Source organism: Parasteatoda tepidariorum, chromosome 1 (assembly GCF_982258835.1).
Source record: "Parasteatoda tepidariorum strain Cologne lab strain chromosome 1, Ptep-v5.0, whole genome shotgun sequence".
In the NCBI taxonomy this organism is placed as follows: Eukaryota; Metazoa; Arthropoda; class Arachnida; order Araneae; family Theridiidae; genus Parasteatoda; species Parasteatoda tepidariorum.
Window position 1 is genome coordinate 113,328,196 of NC_141755.1, and position 12,985 is coordinate 113,341,180.

General features: G+C 26.7%; 1 protein-coding gene across 11 annotated transcripts in view; it reads right to left on the minus strand.

Moving 5' to 3' along the window:
• LOC122273164 (uncharacterized) overlaps positions 1-12,985 on the minus strand; it is a 38,916-nt gene that overhangs the window by 19,289 nt on the left and 6,642 nt on the right. For 6 of the 11 annotated variants that reach the window (XM_087150499.1, XM_087150515.1, XM_087150493.1 and 3 more), the window contains one exon: positions 276-383. The exons of 4 other annotated variants lie outside the window; for them this stretch is intronic. The gene's annotated coding sequence lies outside the window, so the exon portion shown is untranslated. Of the gene's footprint in view, positions 1-275; positions 384-10,719; positions 10,784-12,985 lie in introns of all 11 variants that reach the window. One more of the 11 variants, XM_087150487.1, reaches the window with a different exon arrangement.

Sequence of the window (12,985 nt, forward strand, 5' to 3'; positions counted from 1 at the left end):
AACGTAAGTTTAATCTGTACAAGAAAAGTAGTAACTGAATATTTAAATAAATAAAATTACTTTCAATGAGCTAATTTTAGGTGAAAATAACAAACTTATATTAAATAAAGATATTCAGTTAATTAAGTTTAAAACAGTATTTTGATGTGTATGTTTTATCAATGGTAAAATCGTCAAAAACTTGCCAAGAAGTGAAATATAAGGAAACCTACTCAATATTTAAAGTAGTTTTAGAGTTAAAAGTTAGCAAAGTTGAAATAAATAATGATAATTACTCAGAACGCACTTCACCCCCGTCTTTATCTGTAAGTCGCAAAGTATTGTCTAAACAGCTAACAAGAACACAGGACCAACTTTTGTGAAGTTAACAATGTTGACTGAATCTAAAATATATGACAACACATTTTTAGATCATGTTAAAATTATTTAATGGAAATAATCACCTTAACAAAAAAGATCATAATATTTAATGGCCTGAGTAAAACATATGTAGTTATTAAAAAAAATTTTTACAAACATAAATATATATATTTATTAGGTACAATTAAAAATAATAACACAATTTTTAGTCACAAAATCAGAAAAAATATTAATATAAGTGTTAATACAAGGGAGAAATAAAAGTGAAAAAATCAAAAAATACACAGTTAATGACTGTTTGCTTTATACTTAACTAGAAAATTATACAACATTTAAACTAATAGATTTTTTATGCTTTTCTGGAATAAAATTAAAATAATTAGTTCATTCTAACTCATGTGTATTCACACTTTGAAAAAACTGTAAAAATATTCATAGGAAGAAAAAAAAAAGAAGTTCTGAAGCTATTTATCATGAACTAGCTGAATACCCATTTTTTGTACAGAGTGAAATAAAGTAAGTCATCCCTTTATCAGTATTGAAACAGTCTATTGATTGAGTAAATTCAATTGATTAGTCATTATTTCAATTATTTTCTACATAATGTTCTTATGCAGCTTTTTCAATGAAGCATTATGCAGCATTTTCAAGAAAAACATATTTCATGTGATCTATGATTTTCATTAAACCAGGCATAGAGGCATACATATGTTATTAGTAGGTCTTAGGAATTATGGTCTCTGGTTAGCAGTGGCAATCAACAAATTTTGAGTGATTATATTTTCAGCTTTTCAATTACGATCAATCATTTTTAGTAAAAAAATTATGTAAAAAAAAAGTTTTTCACTTGAATTACAATGTAGTTTATTTAATTCTCTTTACACTGACACACATTCCTCGAACTTGTAATTCTAAATTTTGTTATAATATCCTGTTAAAAAAATACAGGGTATTTGCTACATTTTTGATTTTCAAATTCATGACTTCTCATAACTTTCCATGACCAATTCCAATAATTTTTCAAGACTTAAAGAGGTTACTATTTTCTCCAACAAAAACACAAATATAAATTTAAAAAAGCATTATAATAACATTAATTGACATGATAGGTATAACCAAAACTGTTATACTCTGCATCTTCATATTTAAAGATTTTAAATTTAAAAAACAGAGTAAAGGAAGATTTGAAGCAATAAAATAGCTGAAAAAATACAGAAACATATGATTTTTTTTCTTCTGCAGAATTATATTCTAAAGATACTTTTCTTGTTCATTGGAAAGGAAAGAAACTCCTGGATTTTCTGTTCTCATTTCAAATAAAAAAATTCGCCATTGACTGGCTTGTTTCAGCTAGAATTTGAAATTGATATAATTAAAAAAAAAATAACAAAAATTCTGAAATCACAGAAGCTTAAAGGATAATTTGCTTTAGAAGTGCTGGCTCTTTTTTTCAATTTTTGAAAAAACACCATAATTTTTAAAAAACATGATAAAAACATTTTATATTTTAATAAAATATGACAGTGAGTGAGGATTTTGCAACAAATTCAGATGTTTGGAACACAATGATATTCGGAGCATATTTGAAAAAATTGATTTTTCGGCGACTTAAATCTATGACTTTTCTTAAAAAATAGTTAAAATCATGACAAATTTTGTTCAATATCGAAATTTATGACTTTCTATGATTTCTCATGACTCTCCAGGTGTGCAGATACCCTGAAAATAGGAATTTAAGAAGTCTGGTTGAAATCCATAAAAATAACTGCACAATTGCGATCAAAAAACCATATGGGTTTATAATTCCCCCATTTTTATTTATGTATTTATTCTCTTAATTTTTATTTATTTATTTTATTTTTATGACATGCTGTCGTAATATTTGTCACAATGATTACCAGACATGAGCTTCACAGTGGATAAGGTACCTCATCATACGCTTTAAAAAACAAAACAATTTTTTTTTCAAATAATGTATTTTTTGTACTAAAATCATAAATTAATCTTTTCTTTTATTCCTTAACCATCAATGTTTCCTGTTATGTTGTCTTTCTGGCCCGAGTTTTGTGGAACTAAATTTGCTTTGAAGAAGAACAGATACAGTTTGAAGATAATTTACAATATTAATAACTCCCGTGGTTCTTTCTACTATCTTTAAAAAGATTTATTATAATAAAATAAGGTGAAATCCATATTTTTGTCTCAGGAATGCATAGTACCTGCAACAGCATTTATTATTAAATATGTGTTTCAAGATTTACATATTTTCTTTTTCAAAATTTCATTTCTACTAAAAAAAATTCATATTTCTCAAAATACATTTGATACACACTCACTAATAAAAAAAAATGTTTTTAGAATAGATAATGAAGATAGAGTTCACGTAAAAGTTTTTCTTCAACTTTTAAAACTTGCATTGTTCGAAAATGATTCAATATTATAACAAACGTTTCGCGCTTAACTTGACTTTTTCAACTTTTTTTACTATTATTACCTTTGACTCAATACCTCTTCCCTTGGCCATGGGAGGTGTTCATCTGACAAGCTTCATTCGTTTTCACTATCAAGCTTTAAGTTAATTCTTGTGGTAACATAACTACTTCTGGGTACTACTAATTGCCCGTAAGACAAAGTTTCAGGAGCGTCATTATATTGGCAAGTAATTATTATTGTTTTATTTTATATATTTATATAATCCTTTTATTAATTTTCATTTTTTTATGCTTGTGTTATAGTTTCATCATAATTTTTTTTCTTTTTCAACCCTCTCATATTTGAGTAAACAGGGATTTGACCAGGTTTTTTTGAGAGGTACCTATTTTGGGAACATTTAGGCATAATTTGTGGAAATTAGAGATTAAATAAAAAAATCAACACAAAAATATTGTACAAAAATTGTCACTTCAAATAAAAATCATTTATGACAAGTAAATTTCGGTATATTTTTCCCCATATAAAAAAGATAATTTTGCAATTGTAAAATTGTGGGCTTAAAAGTAAATACAATTTTAATATTTCATAAAAATCATTGTCTATCATTAAATTTCAACTTGAATTTAATAAAAACAAGCATTTATCAGTATTAGTACTAAAAGTTATTTTCATTGAGATTATTTTTAACTAGGTCATACAGAATAAACTTTCACAGAGAAAAAAAAATGTTTCATAAAAAATAAAGGTCTGTTAGAATAAATTTGCAATAGTGCATAAGATGATGTTCAAATGTTTAGAATAATGCTTGAATTTTGACTTTCTGTAAAGTTTACAAAGGGAAGCAATGATTGTTTCATAAAAAAAAACTCAGCTAAAAAAAAAGAAGCTCGCTTTGATATTGACCAGTTAAGTTTACCACATTGCAGTATCTGACCAAACATTTGCTACCTTTTCATAAAAGACATCTGGCAAAAAAGCTCCTCTTTTACCTAGATTGCAATGAGAAAAGGGTTTGTGTGAGAAAGTATTTTGTGAAACTACCGTTTTCCCTAAAGTTGAATTTGTGAGGGTACCATCAAACGTTAGTAAATATACCCTGGACAGACCTCTTGTAAATCACTAAGGGAATTTTTGTATAGGTAACTTTTTTGCACTGAGCCCACTAGGGCTGGACGATATAGAAATTTCTTAAATCAATATAATCAACCCTTTTATATCGCGATATTAGGTTATATCGATTTAACAATCTAAACGACAAAACTAAGAAATAAATCCACAGTATCCTCTATTCAAATGTTTTTTTTTTTTAACTCACTTACAGTCAACTCCTAGTCCACAGAAATTTTGACAAAGTTGTTCTGATTATGAATAATCTTTTGCAGATATTCAAAAGCTTATTTAAATACTATAATTTACTAATTTTACTCTGTAACTTTTCACTAAAGGTATTGGAGAATATTGTTCACCTTTTTCTTTTGCATTTATTTTATTAGTAAAAAAAATTAAAAACTTTCACTTTCTCTGTACATATATAAATAACTATACATTAATATTTTTATTGAAAATATGCTTAAATGAACTAAGACTAGTTTAAAATTCATCATCATGCCTGCGCCCTAGTTTTTAGATTGCACCTGGAAATTTCCCATTCCTATCATAATTTTTTTACTTTAATAAAAAATATACTTTGTAAAAAGTCACTTTTGAAAGTTTGCTGTTAAAATATATATATATATTTAAAATTTGAAATTCATATTTTTTTTCTGAGCAATGAATCAAACTATCTTACTTGATTTTATAAAGTGTATTACTATTTATAATTTGTAGTAAGTGGACAATTTTTAAAAATATCAGGAATATAGTGCTGGAGAACTTTAAATGGAATTCAGACTTTTTATTATTTCCAAAGTAATTTTAATCATAATAATAAAGATTTTATTTAGTATTCAGCATCTCCAACGACGAAAAAAAGGAAAAAAATATTTTTGAACAACCAGTATAATCAAAAACTGTAAATGTTTTTAACTTTTACAACATGTTATAACTTTGACAAAAAAGTTTGGATGAATTTCAACAGAAATAGCATGTATTTTCACGAAAATATAAACATTTTTTTTTTTTTACTTATGTTCATTGCTATCTGTTTGTTTCAACTAAATGATTTTTTCTGAAAAAGGAAGGTGCAATTTTCTCTAGTTACCAAAACAGCAATTATATGTTTGGGACACAGAATTTAAAATTTAATGAAGCGAATAGATTTAGTGATAGATTCACCCCCCCCTTCCCGGCAATGACAAAAAAGAAGTATATCAGTAATAAGATGCAATTTCCTTTTATTCCAAATTTAATTTTTTAGTTGTTATTGTTTTTGTTAATTTACGTCGCACTAGAGCTGCATAATGAGCTATTGGCAACGGTCTGGGAAACATCCCGGAGGATGATCCGAAGACATGCCATCACAATTTTGACCCTCTGCGGAGGGGATGGCACCCCCGCTTCGGTAGCCCGAAGACCTGCGTGCAAAGTCGAGCACTTTACGGTAGCACAGTTTAACGAGGACCAATACCGCACACCCTCGGTCCCTATGCAGACTGATCCAAGTGGTCACCCACCCGCACACTGACCGTAGACAGTGATGCTTGACTTTGGTGATCTGCTGGGAACCTTGTCTTAACGATCAGTCCTCTGCGGGACTTAATTTTTTAGTAAAATACGTTTAAGGTAAGATTTTCCATATTAGCACCAAAGTAATCGCTAGGCATCGGTGACTTCCGACAGCAGCACGCAAGAAACTAAATAAAAACAACACCACAAAAAAGGCTAATTTGAAAGTTAAAAATCGTTAACTTCCCCTTTCAATATTTTTTTACAATTGATTCCAAGTAAAACAAAACTGCAACTTCAGTTGACGCAAGAAAACAGGTACCGAACAATACGAAAATAGACCCGTAATGCACATGCCTTAAAAAGATAAATCTCTAAACTTAACATTATGCACGCGAGAAACTACAAAAAAAATAATAATAAATTTAAAAAAAAAAAAAAAACATCACGATACACGTCTTATTCAGGTGAAATCTTTTAACTGCGCATGCATTACGCATCCGAACGATACGGAAATAGCCCCCGTAATGCGCCATAAAAAGATAAGTCTCCCAACATTTATAATAAACACGCGAGAAATTAACGAAAAAGAATAATAATAAATAAAAAGATCACAAAAAAAGGCAGTTACGAAAGATAAAATTAGTAAATTTCCGAAAAATTTTTTTACAATTTATTCCAATTAAAACAAAACACCAATTTTATTTAGCGACTTCAGTTAGCGCGAGCAAACAGAAACCGAACGGTACGGAAAGAATTAATGTAACATACACGCTGAAAAAAAACCCGGTAAGATATTTAAAGATATTACGGAAAGAAACCTATTTCAGAAATCAGGATATGTAAAATTGAAGATGGGAATTTTCCCTCCTGCACGAGCAAGATATCCTAAAATCGGAATTCTAAAGAGATGACAATCACATACACTTGGTGGTAAAAAATCCTCCGCAAATATCGATATAAACTTGAAATCTGAATGAGGAGATTCAACTGCACCGATCCCTGCTATATCGATCTGAATGAGGAGATTCAATTGCACCGATCCCTGCTATATCGGAGTTTTTTTTTTCAACCGCCAAATATCGATATAACCTAGTGAATTAGTTTTGAATGAAGAGATTCAATGGCCCATTCCGATTTAACTACACCAACCCCTGCACCTGATGTGATTTTGGCAAATAGCCAAAGAAGTTGAGCGCACGTGTTACCAAGAGAATGAGTTGATAGTTGACCTTGAATCTTTCCCTTACGCTACGGCAGATCGGACTCTGTTCTGTACATTCTCGCAATGATTAAACCGGTGTTTCACTACATCGGAGAGAGCAACATCGATTTAGCGTTTGCTGTCATGAATAAATCGATTTAGTAGAGTTGAAATGCTCACTCCGAAATTTTGTTGAAGATGAAATGGATAAATCGGTATTACGATGGTGGAGTTAAATCGATATATTGTCTTACATCGGTATAAAGCCCGGTCCTACAAAGCTGTTATTATTTAAAGGCCTCATTAGGTCAGTTTTAACATATGCTTGTGAAACATGGACATTGACTCGTGCAGATGAAGAAATGCTGAGCATATTTGAGAGAAAGATATTACGGTGCATTTTTGGAGGAATTAATAAAAACGGTCAGTGGTTAAGAAGATCAAATTTAGAACTCTATCGATCATATAATGAACCAGACATCATAAGATTCATTAAGGTCCAAAAGATAAAATGGGCAGGCCACTTAGTAAGAATGGAAGAAGACTGTATTGTGAAAAAGATTTTTGATGCTCGGCCAACAGGAACACGTAGAAGGGGCAGGCCAAATCTCAGATGGCTAGATACCCTGGAGAAAGATTTATCTATATTAAAAATAAAGAATTGGAAGTCCATTGCCAAAAGAAGGACAGCTTGGAAAAAACTACTGGAGAAGGCCAAGGCCCATCCTGGGCTGTCGAGCCAGTGAAGGAACTTTTGCACTAACTGAAGGAAGGAACTTTTTGCACTAGTTACGATTGAAAATGTGTCCTAATTTGTTAAAATCTGGGTAGAGGTTTGCTCAGACATGGCTAAATTAATGTGATATCAAATAATTAATGTTAGGTAACATCTTTTTTTATCCAAGGAAAATTAATTAAAAATCTTTAACTCATTTATTCAAATCAAAACATTTGTTAATATGTAAATATCTCAAAGTAACATTGCCTGTTGTGTTTTTAATTTGAAGTATCAATTGATTTAATAATTTTCTTAAATAAAACAGCTTATTAAAGAAAATTAGAATTGAAAATTATTTTATTAAACTTAAGATTAAGGAATCTATTTTTTAGAAAGTATATGCATGTTTATTATTATTATTTCAAGAAATCATTATCTTTCAAAATCTTTCTTAAATAAAATTAATGCCTTATATTTTTAAACTCAACTTATAATAAGTAATAAAAGTACAATAAATGTAAATAAAAATAGCCTCATGCTAAATTATAGATCAATATTGATTTATAAGTTCTAATTTTAACCAAAATACTATATAAAGATGTTTTGACTCTTATTTCTGTTAAACCTGTTCAGTACTAAAGTAATAGAGCTTACAAATTTTAATTAGCTTTTAACATTTTATTATAAACTAAACAAAATTATAAAGCCATTATACTCTTTATATACAAAATGTACTTTCAGCTGACATAGTTTTTACAACTTCATTATTTTATTTTTGTATTATAATATTTTACAAAATTGGCAAAAAATTATAAATTGAATTTTAAATGTGATATGGAAATCAATAGTATAAATTAAGCATTTTAGGTTTGGTAAATTATTTTCGGCCACTTAAGTAATTGTTTCTCTATTCAAAGATCCTGAAGTTAATTTTTATTCCTATTTTTTCTTTCAAATATATTTACTTAAAAATTCGAATTCTATTTAAAAAATTTTAATTAGAGCTCAATTATTTATTGTAAGATTACTTTCATCTATTGAAAATTAAATAAAATCAAATGATTATTAAATTAGTATTTGATATTTTTAATTTTAATATAATTTTATAATAAATTTAAAAAAACATTAAGGGAGCATTAACAAATTAAGGGAGCATTTCAGCAACCTCTTATAACTCCAAAAGTAAATAAGTACAAAACATCTGATTATTTTGTATGAAATGATTCTTTTATTTATGTTTGTCTTCTATATATTTTATAAAGATAAATTAGTTTCTTTTTTGAGTTCATTTTTTAGGATGATTTTCAAGGATGCTCTAAAACTTCACAGGTGTTGTAAGGTATTAATTTTTTCTGCCTTTAATATGTATGTACATGTCTTAATCAAAAACAATTAATTTTTAAGTGTTTTGTGTATAGCCACACATTTGTATCTTGATTTATGAAAAATATATTTCACCTTTAAAAAGGAATGCAATTTTTGAAGTATCTTTCCTTAAGAAAAAATAAGGTTAAAAAAAAAAGTGTTTCAATCAGATTTAGTCCCCATTAAAAGACTTGTCATTATACATCCTCAGAATTTTTGTGTTTTCTTTTGAATTTCACTTTAAATTTTGAGAGAGGTAAATTTATGTGCAATTAAAGTTTTTTGTTTCTTAGCATGGTGATTATTCGTAATTTTACTATTTTTTACTGTCCATTATAATGCATTTCATAATTTGCTTGATGATCTAATCTATAAAAATTTAATGTTAGTAGATTCAAGTCTGGATTCATGAAATGTGATTGCATGACAGTAAATAAAATTAAACTGACATATATATTTTCAATTTTAAAATTACAATTTTGAATGATTTTATACTTTTTACAACATATTTTAATATTTAATGAGAAATTAATTTAAAAGCATTATAAATAAAAGTTTGAATTTAAAGTTGAAAAACTTTTAAAAAAGATCTGCAACATAATATTCATGCTAAAGAAAGATTTTGTTTTCTAAGACAGTGATTAGAAATAGATGCAGTACAGCTTACATCCACAACATCTAGTGATTTTAACTTCAGTTACACGAACATATTAAAAAATAATATATAATCATCAATACAGGTATCAAAATTGGTTGATTTTATAATAATTTATTTGAATTGCCTGACATACAAGACAAGAAAAAGCCCAACATACAATTACTATGTTCTAAAATAAACAGTTTTTTATTATTGAACCCACACAATTTTAACATAAAAGAGTGTGAAATATTCAAGGCATTAAATTTTTTCAATTTAAAATAATTTATTTTAAATTGAAATTATTGAAATTATTAAAATAATTTAGATATATTTTTTAATTTAATAATAAAAAATCACATAATGATAAAGACAAGTGAAGAAAAACAGTAAATATAAACTAAAATACTAAAGGTATGTTTTAGTACAAACAGTTTGAAGAATAAAGAATAAAATAACTTTTTTATTACTTAATTTAATATAATGAAGCTTTAAATTTAACAATATTCTTATTGACATATTGCAGCGTTATATAAATATACTTTAGATAATATTAAAAATGTAATATGGAAATTACAATAAGGAATATAAGCATATACTGGATAAGTACAATACTGATTTATTTACACTGGTGATGGAAACCATTGATACTTTCTTCTGTAGCAAAAGTAGTGTGTTTAACAAGTAGATAAAAATAAACTTTGGGAAGTTTAAACTCTTTCTATAATTACATTATTTAACTAATTTTAAAAACTACAAGAACATGGAATGTCTATTTTATTTTAAATTTTTTTAGAGACATTGACTTGATCTTAAATTTGTTTGCTTTATCTTACATCAGGTATAGCAAATTTCTCCCAGTGATGGAAAAAAAAAAAACCCTCATTCTAAGCGGAAAAAACTTTTTTCCAAACAGAAATATGAAATATTTAAAGAGTTTTCTTTCTGAACAGTTTATAACTGCAATTTAGTTTGAATAATAATGTTAATTTTTGTGGTTTTAATAACCTATCATTTTATACATAAGTAAAAACGAAAAGCAGAAAAAAAAAAAAATCTAAACGCTTCTCATGAATTTCTAATGAAATTAAGGATAGCTAGTTTATCATTGCTATTTTATTTTAAAGAATATATTAAATTGTAATTTTATATTTAAAGAACAATCAAAATAACAAAACTGAATTTACTACTTCTACTAAGGATTTATTAATACTACTAAGAATTTATTAATACTACTAAATCAATAAATCACATACTGAACATAGATACAATTAAAAGCCCATATTGAATTCTCAATTACAAATAGATTATTTTCATAATTAAATGTTAATTATGAATACTCGAGCCTAATGATAAACTTTATGTTACTATAAATTTAATTTGTTTTAGTTATAATACCTATTGTTGAGCAATTGCATTAGTCATTTTTATTTTAATCCATTTTGCCCAGTTTCTTGCTGTCCTGTAAGAAATAAGTTTCTTCTGAACAAAATGCTGCCATTTAACATAGATGATTCTGTGGCAAATCATTTCTACGTAAACATTAAAAAATTGTTGATTGTTAATTTGAAATTGTACAAATTCTCAAAAGCAATAAAGCTGAAAATTATAAAGTATTTAAGAAAAAAATTTTTTTTTTCATTTTGTTACAACCAAACTGGGAGTATTTATACGAATAATAGAAAATTCAATTATATAATTTTTTTCTTAATCTTTATTTTCAAGAAAACAATTTTAGTTTGAAAGAATACTTTTTTTTCAAAATTATAATTCAATAATTAATTGAAATTAAAAAAAAAATTAACTAAATATTTTTATTTTATTCGAATGGTATTAATAAATTTTTTTAATACATTCTCTTCTAGGAGCAGGGATAAAATATCATGTTAGCTTTGTTTTTTTACATTAATATTTGTTAACTTTGTTCTTATTGTTCATCAAATTTTTTTTTTTAAGATTTAGATTTATTTTTTTGTGAATATAAAGCTATTACCAGTTAATGAAATTTGTCAGACAGCTTAATACTGATGAAGTATTAATTGATTCACACTAATAGCATTCCCTTCATCCTAAAAGAACTACATATATATAATTTTACTTAAAATACCACAATCAACAGACCTGAGATTAACATTAAATTCAACTTCAACAATCTATATTCAGTTTGTTTTCTCTATTATTCAGTATTACTGTTATATACATACACTAAGTTTTTGTAGAAAAGGTCATATAATTAAAATTAAATAAGTAAATAATTGATTTAAAGAAAGGAAAGACTTTAGTTAATACCTCTCCCCTAAAAAGTTTTATTTAGGCAAAGTGAAAAGCAGACCCTGAAAATTTTTCAAAACAAATCCAGTTTTTTTTCCTTTTTCGAGGGGTTAAATACCCTGATACATACAATTAAATGTAAATGTTTTCGATCTTAACTTTCTTTTAAAAAAGCACTATTTCTATATTATTAATTTTATTATGTATGTTATTAAAATCTATCACCTATTGTAACAGTGTATTTTTTAATGAGATTTATGTTATCCCTATTTTTCTCCCAAATAAATATGTACTACAGAGAAAATTTTATCGATATTTTTACGGTTTTTTGAAAAACTACAGTTTTTATTTCTTAAGAAAATCTATAAATTTATTTTCCCTTCCAATTGAGACTTTTTATGTTTAATTTATTTCGAAATAATGTAATAAATAACTTGTAAAATAACTATTAACTTGTATTACAATAAACTGAATTGCAATTACATGTTTATAATAAAATAAACTGCTTTAATATTGGATGATAATGCTTTTTTAAGAGTATTTTATATTTTTTTCGCATAGTTGGGAGAGATCTAACTCTTCCAAGGCAGATTATTTGATTGTTTTTTCTACTGTGGAAGAAACTTGTCATTTTTAGTTTCTAAGTGGCATTTTTGAGAATTTGTATACAATTAACTTTACAAAGTATGGTACAATAGGAAGCTGTTTACAAAACTTATTTTCTCATAAAACGACTTATTGAAAGAGGTGGCAGAAAAAATTTAATTCAATATACATATAGGGTTGCCACAGATGACTATTTGCAACTATTTTTGACCTGAGGCGATTTTTTTTTTTTTGCCTAAAAAAGCTAAAAAAAAGCAACTATTGTCAGGAAAAGGAGACTATTTGGCGACTTTTCTGTACTCCTAGTGATGTTTTTTTTATAGCATAAATTGGGTTGACAACCTACGGAGTAACTTCCTTATTCTACAAAGTTTTTTTTATTTATGATGCATTAGTAAACTATGATTACTAATGCATCATACTTCATTATATTTTTCTGGAAAGTTTTTTCCTAAATGACTGATTATAACATTCTTTTGCAATTACTTTAGTTTCTTAATTGTGCATTATGTTTTTCTAGATACTGATCCTGTATTTTAATGCAGAAAACCCTTCATATTTACATTGAAAATACAGAACTATTTGTTAAATAAATGTATTTTCTTTTCAGTTCTGTTTAATATTTTGCAATGAAGCAATTTATTTAAAGAAAATTGGATTTTCTTGAAATTTACATAATAAAAAGCATTGCATTAATTTAGTTATTTCTTTTAATGTGATTTTGATACATAATAGTAGGAGTTATTAAAATTTCTCTTAAAAAGAGGGTTGCAGCTAAACCTAACAT